At 42.7% G+C, this 14,181-nt stretch overlaps 1 long non-coding RNA gene across 1 annotated transcript; it reads right to left on the bottom strand.

The window, feature by feature from the left end:
* Window positions 1-1,044: 1,044 nt before the first annotated feature.
* On the bottom strand, window positions 1,045-9,152 carry LOC135875478 (uncharacterized). The gene is made up of 3 exons (XR_010561275.1): window positions 9,052-9,152; window positions 5,490-5,657; window positions 1,045-1,129 (listed from the first exon to the last, which is right to left on the bottom strand). It is a non-coding gene; the product is annotated as an uncharacterized LOC135875478 (long non-coding RNA).
* Between the last annotated feature and the right edge of the window lie 5,029 nt (window positions 9,153-14,181).

Here is a 14,181-nt window from a genome sequence, read left to right as displayed (position 1 = left end):
TATAGGACCGGCTCTACATTATCAGATCAACCTATACTTCAAATGATCCGACAAAGCCTGGCTATGTCAATTTGCACCAACAATACAGCAAAAAAACCCTGCCCTAATGAAGTGCAGAATCTGGGAAATTTCAATATATCCACATGTGGATCCCCAACCCCCCCAAAAACACTAGTACTAAATAATTGTCATTACTGATATAAATATTCTTCTGCACACCAGCATAAATGTAAAGGTGTTTTTAAGAGCGGTGTGAAAAATGTTTTCCTACCCTTGTGTGTGAAATTGTAAATAAGACACAGCAGTAAACAGCAAGCTCCTTGTATCAGGAGCAAATTATTTTAACCATAAATGTAAGCAAGTTATCATATGCAAAAACAAACATAACAAAAATAAATCTCAGCCCAGGCTTTAAACACAGTCCTCAGAATTGGGTGTGAAGGACTGCCTTCTCACAAGGTATGTCTAAGAGACCTGCAATAAGAGACCTGAGGCATGGGTGTGGCTGGCCTGGGTCAACTGACTTGGGCTCGTGGAGCTAAGAAATTGCAGTGTAAGCTTCTGGACGAGGGGTGAGTCTCGAAGCCTGGGCTCCAGCCCGAGCCTGAACATCTATACTGCTAATTTTAGCCCCACAGCCCGAGCCATCTGACCCAGGCTCTGAGACTCTGTTGCACAGTTTTTTTTTGCAGCGTAGACATGCCCACAGGCATTCTTCTTTCTCTGCCTCCCCAGATATTCTTTGGGTCAGATTGCGATCTTTTACACTAGTGTATATCCAGAATAACTTTGCTGACTTCAATGGAGTTTCTTTGGATTTACATCCCTGTAAATGACATATATTGGCCCTTTATAGTAGAGTTTGGCCTGAGCTGTGAAGCTTATATCTGGATGCAAGTACACACTTACCAAATCTAAAGCCTTTCTCTCAGATTCTGGAGTTCTACTGGGGGTCATCTCTGCTTTAAATTAAAAAACAAGAAGTACAGAATGAAAAAAATATAAATTTTACATACACATATTCAAAGCCCATCTTTCCTTCCTTTACTGTTGTTTTGTGTTTCCTTTCTGTGCCTGTTCTGTAAACTGCTGTACGGAGTGCAGTAGGATACTTCTCTACTGAAGAGGGCTGAGGAAGAAAAGAAAGTAGAAATACATTTATTTTAATACATATTGAATTGATGGTCAAGTAATATTTCTGAAGTCAACTGAGGAAACGACTGAAGAGCTGATTTTCAAAAGTACTAATTGATGGCCTAACTCTGCTTCCACTGAAAACTTTTTCTGAGGTAAGATTAAAAGGTGTTTAAGTGTATGAAAACTTTTGTAAAGAATATTCCAGTGAATGTTTGAATTAAATCATAAATAGATTTATACAAAACATTCAAATACTTTTATTAATAACACTTATGTTCCCTTATTTTCATACAGAACAAAGTTTTCTCTCCCTCCTCTTTTCCATCCTCCAAAGACAGGAATAAAGGTCTTTGAACTTACAATTGAGAACAAAATATTTTGTAAAGAAATCTGGCTAATAGGCAACCCAGTGAAATCATTAAAATCAAAGAGTTGCACAGAGAGTAAAGTCAGGACAAAATATGGCCCTATGATTCAAATATTATCATATAGTAGAACCTCGCTGGCTCACACTAATGGCTGGGGGATCCAATGTGATTGAGTGGCATTTATGAATTACTGTGCAAGTGAACAAAGACAAAAGGGCCAGAATAATGCAAAATAAAATGTAATTTGTTTGACAAATGCAGTTGTTTTCATTATTTCTCATCATTTTTCAGAGCACAGCATTAAAACATATTGTAGAATATTGTGCAAAACTAATTATTAAACAAACAATGTAAATCTCTCCAAAGCATTCTGTTCAGTTTCAGTTCCGCTGGTGGGACCCCAGGCACAGGGCCGGCCGTTGGGACACCGGTGGCAGCAGAGTCCAGGGTGTGGCAGCAGCGGGACCTCCGGCTGCCGGGACCCCCGAGTGCAGGGCCAGCCAGTGGAACCCCAGCAGCAGCAGAGCCATGAGCATGGCAGCAGCGGGGATCCCCTGCGGGGGGTCAGCAGCAGAGCCCTGTAAAACGTGAGGGTGCTGCAGAATCCCCACCCAGTTCCCCGGTTAACCGATAACATTTTAATCAGTGACACAGTTAGTATGGATGTAAATAGCATGTAAAAAACCTATCAGCCCTGTTGGGAATTTGCAACAAAGTTAACACAGCCAGAAACTATTCCATTTTGCACTTTCCACTTTGCGGAATCCCCATCCTTTAGGATGTCATGAAATTCTGTGGAGTGGGGAAACAGTGGCCTATAAGCCAGTGCATAAATACAGATCCTTTGTACGGATGGCCCTGGTCTACAGTGGATCCCTCTAGATTTTCAGTTTGTGCTGGCTGAACTTTCTGCCTATTGTGTGTGTGAAAACCATACACATGCGCATGAACATACTCTCGAGAGCCCAAAGAAAACTTCATGAGGGGAACTGGGTCTTTCTACAAAAACCTCATTGAAACATCTTTTGATTCAATCAAACATTGCCGGGGTTTTTATTGAGGTTGAATAAACAGTACACTTATGGTGGGAATTTGTGAGACTGATTTTTGTCAACAACTTTGTTACAGTAGAAGCTTTGATGCAACCTTTTACCTGTCAATTTCTTACCAGTTAACTGGTTAAACTTTTACATCCCTAGCTGATAGAGGGATGCTGTATATCGTTCCCCACATCTGTCCCCACCCTAATGGCAGAATCACAATCCCACAGAAATTAGTCAGGAGACTAAGAAATAAAGACAAACTGCAGTGAAAGTGGCTGAACCTCCTCTTTCTCATGGGCAGATCAGCATGGAACATTAGGGCAGGAAGTGGACCAATGTATCACTATCCCCATTTTACTTATGGAGAAATTGAGGCACAGGAGAGGGAAGTGACTTGCCTACGATCACCCAACAGGCAGTGCTAGGAACAGAAACCAGCTCTCCTGAGTCCCAATCCAGCGCCCTAGCCACTAGACCACATAGCCAAAAGGGTTTTGATATTAGAAAAAAGTAAGTTAATAGAATCATAGAAGATGGGGGTTGGAAGAGACCTCAAGAGGTCATCTAGTCCAACCCCCTGCTCAAAACAGGACCAACGCCACCTATATCATCCTAGCCAGGGCTTTGCCAAACCAGGCCTTAAAAACCTCTAAGGATGGAGATTCCACCACCTCCCTAGGTAGTTCTACTTGGATAAATTACATATACAAATAAATACAAACGAGTTGCACAAAAATGCTAATATAATTTCCCTCATCCAGTTTGTTTTAATCGCTTATGGTTTATGACATTCCTGAATATATAGTAAGGTAGGGTTACCATATTTGAACTTTCAAAAAAGAGGACACTCCATGGGGGGGGGGGGGGATAAGCCCCGCCCCGTATCCACTCCCTCCCACTTCCCACCCCCTGACTGCCCCCCACAGAACCCCCAACCCATCCAACCCCCCTTGCTCCTTGTCCCCTGATCACCCCCTCCGGGACCCCTGCCCCTAACCGCCCCCTGGGACCCCACCCCCTATCTAAGCCTCCCTTCTCCTTGTCCCTGACTGCCCCTTCCTGAGACCCCCCCACCCTAACTGCCCCCTAGGACCCCACCCCCTACCTGTCCCCTGACTGCCCCGACTCCTATCCACACCCCCGCCCCGACAGGCCCCCCCAGAACCCCCGCCCATCCAACCCCCCCTGCTCCCTGCCCCCTGACTGCCCCGACCCCTCTCCACATCCCCGCCTCCTGACAGCCGCCCCGGAACCCCCGACCCATCCAACCCCCCCTTCTCCCTGTCCCCTGACTGCTCCAACCCCTCTCCACACCCCCGCAACCCCCGACCCATCCAACCCCCCTGCTCCCTGTCCCCTGACTGCCCCCCGGGACCCATTACCCCTTCTCCAACTCCCCAGCCCCCTTACCGTGCTGCTCAGACCAGCGTGTCTGGCTCCACGTGGAGCCAGAAACGCTGCTGCACTCCCCCGCGGAGCGCACAGCCCCGCCCCCCCAGAGTGCTGCTGGTACGGCGTGCTGAGGCTGCGGGGGAAGGGGGAGCAGGGGAGGGGCTCCGGCTGCTGGAGGCCCCAATGTGAGCAGCTCAATCTGGCCCGGCCGCTCTGTCAGCCACGCCGCACTCTGCATTGGGAGGGAAATCCCGGACCTTTTTAGATTTTTACAAAATCCTCCCAGACTGCTATTTAAAACCCAAAAATCCAGACATGTCCGGGATAATCCGGACGTATGGTAACCCTAAATAAGGTAAGGACCATTTATGGCAGTGGTTCTCAAACTTTCCAGACTACTGTACCCCTTTCAAGAGTCTGACTTATCTTGCATACCCCAAGTTTCATCTTACTTAAAAACTACTTGCTTATAAAATATAAAACATAAAAATACAGAAGTGTCACAGCACACTATTACTGAAAAATTGTTTACTTCCTAATTTTTACCATATAATTATAAAATAAATCAATTGGAATATAAAGTTTGTACTTACATTTCAGTGTATAGTATATAGAGCAGTATAAACAAATCACTGTATATGTAATTTTAGTTTCTACTGACTTCGCTAGTGCTTTTTATGTAGCCTGTTGTAAAACTAGAAAAATATCTAGATATGTTGATGTACTCCATGGAAGGCCTCTGAATACCCCCAAAGGTACATGGACCCCTGGTTGAGAACCACTGATTTATGGTATGTGCACCTATAAATGTATGTCCTGCTCCAGGGACAGAAGTGGGCTAGTAAAAACCTATACATCTGTTGCAAGGCCTTTGGGGTTCAGGGGAAGAACAAGGCCAAACCAGGCCACACACAGCTAGTTCTCATGTCTATTGCAGTGTTATGGTCAGGCCTAGCAACAGTTAAGAAGTCAGGTTTCTTGGCAGAGGTGCCTTTTTCACCATGCCAATTAACACAACAGAACATAACCTAGAAAGTTACAGACACAAACCTGAGCCTACAGGAAAATGTCTTGCCCAAATAGCTCAGATGAGTATTCATCTGTTCTGGATTTTTAAGAAAAAAAAAAAATCTTTTGCTTTCTAGAATGTGACAATTGTGCTTCAGAGCCTAGGTAAAGAGATCTTTGTCTTTGATCTTGTTCTCTTACAGGCCAACTACATATAGCATTCCAGGAAGGAAAGAGACTTTGTTGTTAACCATAACCCAGAACATAGGATGTCTCTCTTTGCAATGGAGAAGCCAAGCCTTTTCCCCCCCTTTCACTAAACACAAAAAAACAAACAACACACACACCAGGGTTGAATTTGGCCCTGTATGATGGTGTATAACTACCACTTATATGCTGTTTTAGCTAACAGCTAATTCTACTTAAAATTAAGGGTAAATATCCTTAAGTCAGTCCTTTAATGTAATGTGATTATAGTTAATAAGATATTAACAACATAAGCATTTATCCCATTTTAAAAAGGAAAACACTGATCTCTCACCAGTGAACTGCTGTTTTCCTCAACGTTGACAGCTTGTTCATGCATAATATACCTTCCTTCAACCATATGTGGTATTTCTCTATTCTCTGGTCCCAACTGGAGACGAGACACCAGTTTTGTTTTGGGCAAGGTGCTCTGCTCATCCATCTGGGTTAGGTATCTTTTGTCCTAATGATGAAAAACAGTTACCAGATATGAATCACCAAACTGTGATTATGCCTCTATTATGGTCCCATAAAGAGTTGTCCTATTACATATACAAGGAATGCAGATATTATCCGAGTCCAGGGCTTAAAATTAGAAGTCAATCAGAAGGTTTTGCATTTATTTATTAATTAATTAAATAAGGAGTTGGAACTGATAGTCCACTTTCAAAATGGCAACATAAAAACAGTTTTGAGTGGTCTTCAAGCCTTTTACTAGAAGCTGTATATACTTTTACTGTAAGAAATATGAAGCAATTAAATTGTTTTCTACTATGTTAGTCATTTCTCTAAGACAAATGAGCACACATTTAATCCATTAATAATAATTTGGTAGCAGTAAGACTAGAATAAAAATTATTGCAGAAATATTTAAGGGAAAAATATCATTTCTATGATAAAAATGTATAAATAATAGCCACATTGTATATATATATATATATATATATATATATATCACAAGCATCATATGCATTGCTTCAAGGTTGAGAAAGTTTGAAAACATTTTTTACTAAATCCAGCAATAAATAACCAGCTAAAATTTCTTCAAAACAAATAAATCAATCATTCTCCTTTTTAAACCATAAAAACAAATACTGTAAATTAAGCCATTAAACCCAGGTACATAATAGCACAAATCCCTTTCACTTTGGAGTAACAGCAAGTCTCAACCTTAAATTGTCTAACTTCATACTAGAATACAGCCACTTCTCTACATTTCACAGACGACCCTCTCCTCTACTTCTCCCCCCGCCCCCATTACCTCAAAACTATAGCCCCATAAACACAGTCTCTGCAGAAACAATGACATTATATGATCTGGAGAGGCTGTTCAGTGTCTCAACTCCCACTAATTTCAGAGGGAGTTGTGGGACTAACACCTAGAAAACTGAGATTAGAATTTGGCCCAATATGGCTAGCACACTGCATAGATCGAGTCAGTTATGGATCCACAGGCTGCAAATTCTATCCATCATGCAGTGTCAAGACCTACATACCAAAAGGTCAGTGAAAAGCAGATTTTTCTTCCTCAACCAATTTGGCATTTTTGTAAACCAGAGAAAGATACATAATCAGAGGGAAAATGTCTCATACTATGTGCAGTTCCTTCATCTTCAGCATTGGTCTACACTACAAACTTACATCAGTATAACTACGTCGTTCAGAGGTGTGGATTTTCCACTCCCCTGAGCGACGCAATTAACTCACCTAACAGCCGGCGTACACAGCGCTATGTCAGTAGAAGGGCTTCTCCCATCGACATAGCTACTGCCTCTCAAGGCAGGCAGTGTATTTATGGAAGCGCTACAGCGGCGCACCTATGCCACTGCAGCGTTTTAAGTGTAGACAAGTCCTCAGATGTCAGTGATTTACAGTGCCTCTTTAAAGGATTAAAATGCTATGCATTGGTGATAGGTAAGGCTATGCAGTCGGTCACAGATTCAGTGATTTTATGTGATCTCCACAACTTCAGCCCTGCAGCACCAGGGCTCCAGCTTCAATAAATCCATGAGTTATTGTTTGTTTTATTGTTAAGCTATCTTTAGATGGCTCTATTACCAGTCCTATGGACCATCCAGACCCACTTGTTTCATTTTACACATAAGAGGCATTTCTCTAATTTGGGGATTTTATACACTGCATTTTCTGTAACATAAACAAACAACTATATTGTGCATGAAAAAATAATGACCTCTATACATTCTGTATTCAAAAGGCTAGGAGGCAGGCACATAAGAAGTGCAAGAGATCCTCCTGCTAATCAACAGGAGTGAGCTACATTTAGACAGCGTAGTCATTTTAGGTATAACCTTTACGTTTAGAACTATCTCAAAAAACAGTTCCCAGTTCCAACTCTTTCTGTGGGAATGTAAAGAACACCAGTCTCCTATAATAATATAAAGATAGAATATATGGTCTCAATTTAGCAGGGCACTTCAGAACATGCTTAAGTCTTTGCTAAATGTTTTCTTTCACAAAGTTATTAAAATCACATAACCTCTGAGCATTCGGTAATGTGAGTATCTCCTTAAAATGTTAGTAAACTCATTCACCAGTAGGTAAGCATCAGGTCTATACTAAGTGAACAGATGAGGGTCAAGTACTCATCTGGAGAAAATGCTCCTTCAGGAGAGCAAAATTCAACCTACCTCCTAACATTCTGAAGGAATTAATCTGTGAATTGTTTCCACTCAAAGAAAAAAAAACTTTTGTGAATGCATGGATTTGTCAACACACAGACTTGCACCATTTTAGATAAACCAATGCAAATTTTATGTTGACATGCTTAGGCCCTAACCCTCCAAACTCAGACTTATATCAATTCAGTTAGAGAAGCAAGCTAAACAAACTTCAGCCAACTTTAAATACATATAGGAGTGTTCACAAACTTACAACAATTTCACAAAGTTCCTTTAAGAATTATTCCTTTAATTAAAACAGAGCAAATCTGTATGAAGATCAGGCCAGTGGCTAGGGTACATCTCGATGACAGGCGGCTAGAAATCTGTTTGAGCAATTACAAGGCATCTACAGTTTTTGATTATTTGTAAAGGACCATTAACTTGTAAAAGGTGCTTTATGACCACAATAAATAATCACTACTTTGAAAAAGGTTTGGCCACCACTGTTTTAAAGGCGCCCAGTCTCCATCTCCCCCACCCATCCCCCTTTTACAGGCCCTAAGTAAGCTACTGTGGACTTCAAGGTTAACTGAACAAAGTCAAGAGTTGACCCACGTTGACTCACTGATTGTATTGGAGGAAAGTCTCCTCCAGACTAACAAATTGCAATTTTAAAATTCCAGCGCTTTCCCGGGGGTTTCGGGACTGCGCAGAGTGACGCCACGTTTACCCTGCCCCTGACAAGTGACGCCAGCGATCTAGCCAAGCTCGCACACGAGCGGCTACAGTCCGTGTCCCTCAGGCGTCAGCGGGCCCGCGCTCTTTTGCAACCGCCTCCCGGCTGGGCCCCGCGCACTCGCGACGGGGGGACCCAGCCAGGACAGGCAGCGCAGACTGTCTTCGGCAGTCCCAGCCATACGCCGCGACCCGCACGGAGGCTCGCCCCGGCCCCGCTATTTCTGCGGGGTTTCCCCGCTCTCTCGTGTCCCGAGACCTGCTGCCTGCCTGGTATTCCCGCTGCGCCCCACGACGAGAGAGAGGAGCTCGCCCAGTTTCCCCCACACCCCTGACTATGCAACTCTCTCCCCGCAAACACCTCCCCTTGGTCCCGACCCCCGGTGGAGAGGGTCGCCGTTCCCTGCCCCTCCCCCTTCCCCTACTCGCCTCACCCCACGGGAGGCTCTTCCTCCCCCCCAACTGGAGAGGCGCCTCCCTGTCCCGCCCTGACGGGCTCACCATGTTCCCCTCAGGCTCCCTCCTGCTGGGCGGCAGGTGGGACCGTTATCCCAACGAATGCCCGGCCCACGCGGCAACCTCCTCAGTCGGGCGCGTGCGCTGCATCCCCGTTGCAGAGTCGCACTCCGGCCGCCAGGGGCCAGTGTGGCTGCGCGTAGACTAAGCCTAAAAAGCGCTGGGGGCGGAGGCGTTCACTGCGCCCACCATAGCGGCTGCTCCCACTCCTGCGAGCCCATCTTCTCCCAGCCGCTGGCAGTTAAAGCTATGGGCGCACTGCCTCCTAGGGCTTCCACCACCCCACTCAGGGAACCTGATGCCACGTTTTCCGCCTATAAACCAGTTTCCAATCCATCCTAGTGCTTAACTCCCACTCTTTGACTACTTCCTCTCCCTGAGAGCTCCAGCTTAGACTGTAAACTCGTTGTAGCAGACAGTTTTCTCCTATGTGTACACAGCACCTGGCACCGTAGGGTCTCAAAGAGGACTTTGGCACATCTGAAATACAAATAATAATTACTAAGATTTTCAAAAGTCTCATGATTTTTGGGGTGCACTTTGAGACATTGTAAGGAAACAATGTTCAGAAGTTTGGAGCTCTCAGGATTTTATTAAAAATCAGACCTCTTTAAGACACATCAAATTGGGCACCGGAAAATCAATAATCACTTTTGAAAATCTTGGACAACACTGTGAAGTGAGAAACTTTCTCAAAGGATTTTTATAAGTCAAAATAAATCATGTAAACCTGTATTCCTTCATCTACTATTGTACTGACAATGAAATATTCAATTAGACTAGAGAGAGGTGACTTTCCTGGACAGAAGCTGTGGTGGTTTGTCCCTATCATGTTAACATAAGTGATTTTTCATGATCATTTCTACCAATTTCTCTGCTGAGGCTCATTAGTGTAGAATTCCAAGAATCACTAGTAGAACCTTTTTAAAAAGGATAGCTACATTTGGTACCCTCTAGTTTAATAGTGGCCTTTTAAAAGGCCACCTATTTTTGTTAGCAGCTCAGCACTTTGTTCTTAAGTTTCTCTGGAACTCTTGAATGAAAACTAGTGATCCTGCTACCTTATTGTTATTTCATTTATCGGTTTGTTCCAGCACTAATTCTTCTGACATCTTAAGCTTTGACAGCACTTTATTTTTACTATCATCACTTTTAAAGTATTTCCCCTCCCCTTCCCCAACATCCTCTCTCTGTTGAAGAGAGGTGTAAAGGAGAGCATGTAGCTTTTTTGCACTGTCCTTACCCTCCTTAATTGCGCTCTTTACTACAGGGTAGTCTAACAGATCCACCACTTGTCTCATAGACTTTCTACTTCTGATATTCTTAAATAATTTATTTGTTTTTATAGCTTTGGCTTTTTGCACTTCGAATTCTCTCTGAGCCCTTCTAATTTCCATTTCACATGATATTTATTATTCTAGTTATTATTTATATGTTCCTATCTAATGAATTAAATTGGACAGTTTTCCCATTTTTCAAAGGTATCTGTTTAGTTTAAATAAGCTCTAGAACCTTCCTATTTAACTATGCTGTTTTCTCTTGCCTTCCTGCTTACATTTTATTTTGCAGGGGGAGGGATAGCTCAGTGGTTTGAGCATTGGCCTGCTAAACCCAGGATTGTGAGTTCAATCCTTGAGGGAGTCACTTAGGGATCTGGAGCAAAAATCAGTGTTTGGTCCTGCTAGTGAAGGCAGGGGGCTGGACTCAATGACCTTTCAGGGTCCCTTCCAGCTCTCTGAGATAGGTATATCTTTATTTATTTAAAAAAAAAAAAAAAAAAAAAAAGGTTAGTGACACAATGCTGACTTTTGGTAAAATCCCTCTCACAATGATGTTGAATTTAATTATAGTATAGTCACTTTTTACTTAGTGGATCAACTATAGCTACATCTTGAACCAACTTTTTGTTATTACTTTCTACCCAGTTTCCACAGGACAATATTTTAAAAGTTCTTCACAGTTTCAGCAAATAAGTCAGACTTAGAGATTGTAAGACACACTGTAAATAAGGCTTTCACAATTTCATTGGAAGTTTCAAAAGACATGATGAAAGAAAATTGCTTACACGATAATGTAGTCACATATATTTATTGCACTTCAACCAGAGAATTTTTAAAAGGTCAATGCTATTTAATATTTCAAAAACTGGCTTCCTAACCAATATGTTCAAATCAGACTGGTTAAAAGTTATCTTGGTCACCTCGGTTTATAGTTTGTCTTCTGACTAGTTACTCATAAACTGTAGACTTCTTTCATAATTAAAAAAGAACTAAAACTGTATATTTTAAGAGTATCTTATCTAAATTTCCAGACTCTGCTGAAAACCTGAAGAAAATAAGTCTCCTCAGATCTGGTTAATCCATACTTAGTTTATCCTCATGCGGGTATCCCAAAGATTTAAATAGTGACTAATCTTTGATTTGTTAATCTGAAATGCTTAAATCCAAATAAAATATGAAGTTTGCAGAGACATTCATATTAAAAACAGGTCTGACTGGATGAAATCAAGAACAAATGTCACATTAAGGAAGTGGGATCTCATTTGATATGCCACTTAAAACCTCAGTTAACTAGAAGATAAGAATGGCCATACTGGGTCAAACCAAAGGTCCAGCTAGCCCAGTATCCTGTCTTCTGACAGTGGCCAATGCCAGGTGCCCCAGAAGGAATGAACAGAACAGGTAATCATCAAGTGATCCATCCCCTGTCGCCCATTCCCAGCTTCTGGCAAACAGAGGCTAGGGATACCATCCCTGCCCATCCTGGCTAATAGCCATTGATAGACCTATCCTCCATGAATTTCTAGTTCTTTTTTGAACCCTGTTATAATCTTGGCCTTCACAACATCCTCTGGCAAGGAGCTTCACAGGTTGACTACACATTGTGTGAAAAAATACTTTCTTTGTTTGTTTTAAATCTGCTGCCTATTCATTTCATTTGGTGGCCCCTAGTTCTTGTGTTATGAGGAGGAGTAAATAACACTTCCTTATTTACTTTCTCCACACCAGTCATGATTTTATAGCTCGCTATCATATCCCCCTTAGTTGTCTCTTTTCCAGGGTGAAAAGTTGCAGTCTTATTAATATCTCCTCATATGGCAGCCATTCCATACCCCTAATCATTTCTGTTGCCCTTTTCTGAACCTTTTCCAAGTCCAATATATCTTTTTTTTTTTTAGATGGAACGACCACATCTGCACCCAGTATTCAAGATGTGGGCATATCATGTATTTATATAGAAGCAATATGATATTTTCTGTCTTATTATCTATCCCTTTCTTAATAATTCCCAACATTCTGTTTGCTATTTTGACTGCCGCTGCACATTGAGTGGATGTTTTCAGAGAACTATCCACAATGACTCCAAGATCTCTTTCTTGGGTGGTCACTAATAATTTAGACCCCATCATTTTATACACATCTATTTTCCCATTGGTGCACAAGACTACAATTAAAGCTACTGGGAGTTACCATCAAACAGTTGAGAGAACAGCCCCATTAGAATTTTTTAAGTTACATGGAAATAGTTATTTTTCCACTGCTAAACTGCATGTCTTTAAATTTGTATTTGGGGATGTTTTAATATTTGGTTTAAGTAAAGTTAATGTGAAAGATTTGTGACTGATACTCCCAGAGAGCAATGGCAGACCCTCCTGGTTGTGCTGAGATAGGATGAGTTAGTATGTGACACAAATTATCCACAACATGACAGTCAATGTGGATTCCAACATACACACACACACACAAAATCACTATTAACCCAACATAAAAATCAGTTAAAAACATTCCTACTTATCTGAATGCAACAAAAACTTTTAATATGCAGTTCTAAGTAAAGACCCAAAATAAATTTTGCACAAAATTTGGTTTTGTTTGTGTTTGAATTTGAAATTAAATTAATTTAAATGTAGTTTTGGATTTCATTATAAGTTTGCATACTGCTAGTTAAATATTACTACAGATATATGTTATTTATGGATGTGTTTTTCTTGCATTGAAATGTTAATGGTGTGGCTTTCATAGTAAGGTAAATTAAAAACAGTGCAAAGCTAGTTTGAAACTGCCCCTGGTCTAAGTCACGCAAGGCAACCAAAGCAAAAGTATCTGAGGGAACATTTCTAAAATATGTCCTCTTCAAACTCGATGAAGTAAACATGGAAGCACTCAAGACGACTGGGGAATCATAACACTCATGATGTGACTCTCTGCTTCACCTGATTCATGAATATTTCAAGCAACATCCATGCTTATCTAATACAAATGAGCTCCAAAACATATTGTTTATTAACTTCTAATCTAGACATTGCCATTTTCCAGATTCCCAGCCATTGAATGCTTACAAAGATGTGTGTATATATTGCATGTGCACAGTCTGAAAGGGCTAATTCTGAGAAGCTTTGTAAGGGTACATCTACACTGCATTTTAAAACCTGCAGCAACAAATCTCAGAGCCCGGGTGTCACAGACTCACAGATCATGCCCACTCTTGGCCCCATGCGGTCCGTGGGGGGTGCTCTTTCAGTGAGACAGCCCTTCTCGGGGGTCCACTCTCTCTCGGGGTTGGCGCCTCCACCTCCTGGAACCACACCTCTCTGAGCCTTAGCACATCTGTCTCTGCCGTGGGCCCCCTCGGGAAGTCCACTTGCTCTTGACCTCCGGGCCTCCACCCCCCGAAGGGAACGATGCAACCCCGTTCTCTAGACCGGAGTGACTCTCAGCCAGCGTAAAACAGGAGGGTTTATTGAGCGTTGAACACAGCACAGGAAACTCTCTGACCCTCAGGCCTGGCCTCCCTCAGCACAGCACATCCCAGTCTCCCCTGCATCCAGGTGGGCTCTGCCTGCTCCCCCTCTCCAGCCCAGAGCCCCCCTGCTCCCCAGCTGGGCATCTGAGATCCCCGGCTCCAGGCCCCGCCTCTGTCCATTGTCTTCTTTCCAGGTAAACAGGGTCGTCTGGGCCTCCTCTCCTCTCCGCCTTCCTCTGGCTGGAACTGGCTGGTTAGGTCATGGGGTCCTCTCGTCGCAGCCCATTGTCCTCCCACTGGCCAGAATCAGCTGCGACTCCTGAGCTGGGCCTCCGGGTCGTCAGGTCACCAGTTGCTGGGGTGTCCCTCCTC

The sequence above is a fragment of the Emys orbicularis genome, chromosome 3 (assembly GCF_028017835.1).
Source record: "Emys orbicularis isolate rEmyOrb1 chromosome 3, rEmyOrb1.hap1, whole genome shotgun sequence".
Classification (NCBI taxonomy): Eukaryota; Metazoa; Chordata; order Testudines; family Emydidae; genus Emys; species Emys orbicularis.
This window is presented reverse-complemented; position numbering and strand designations above follow the sequence as displayed.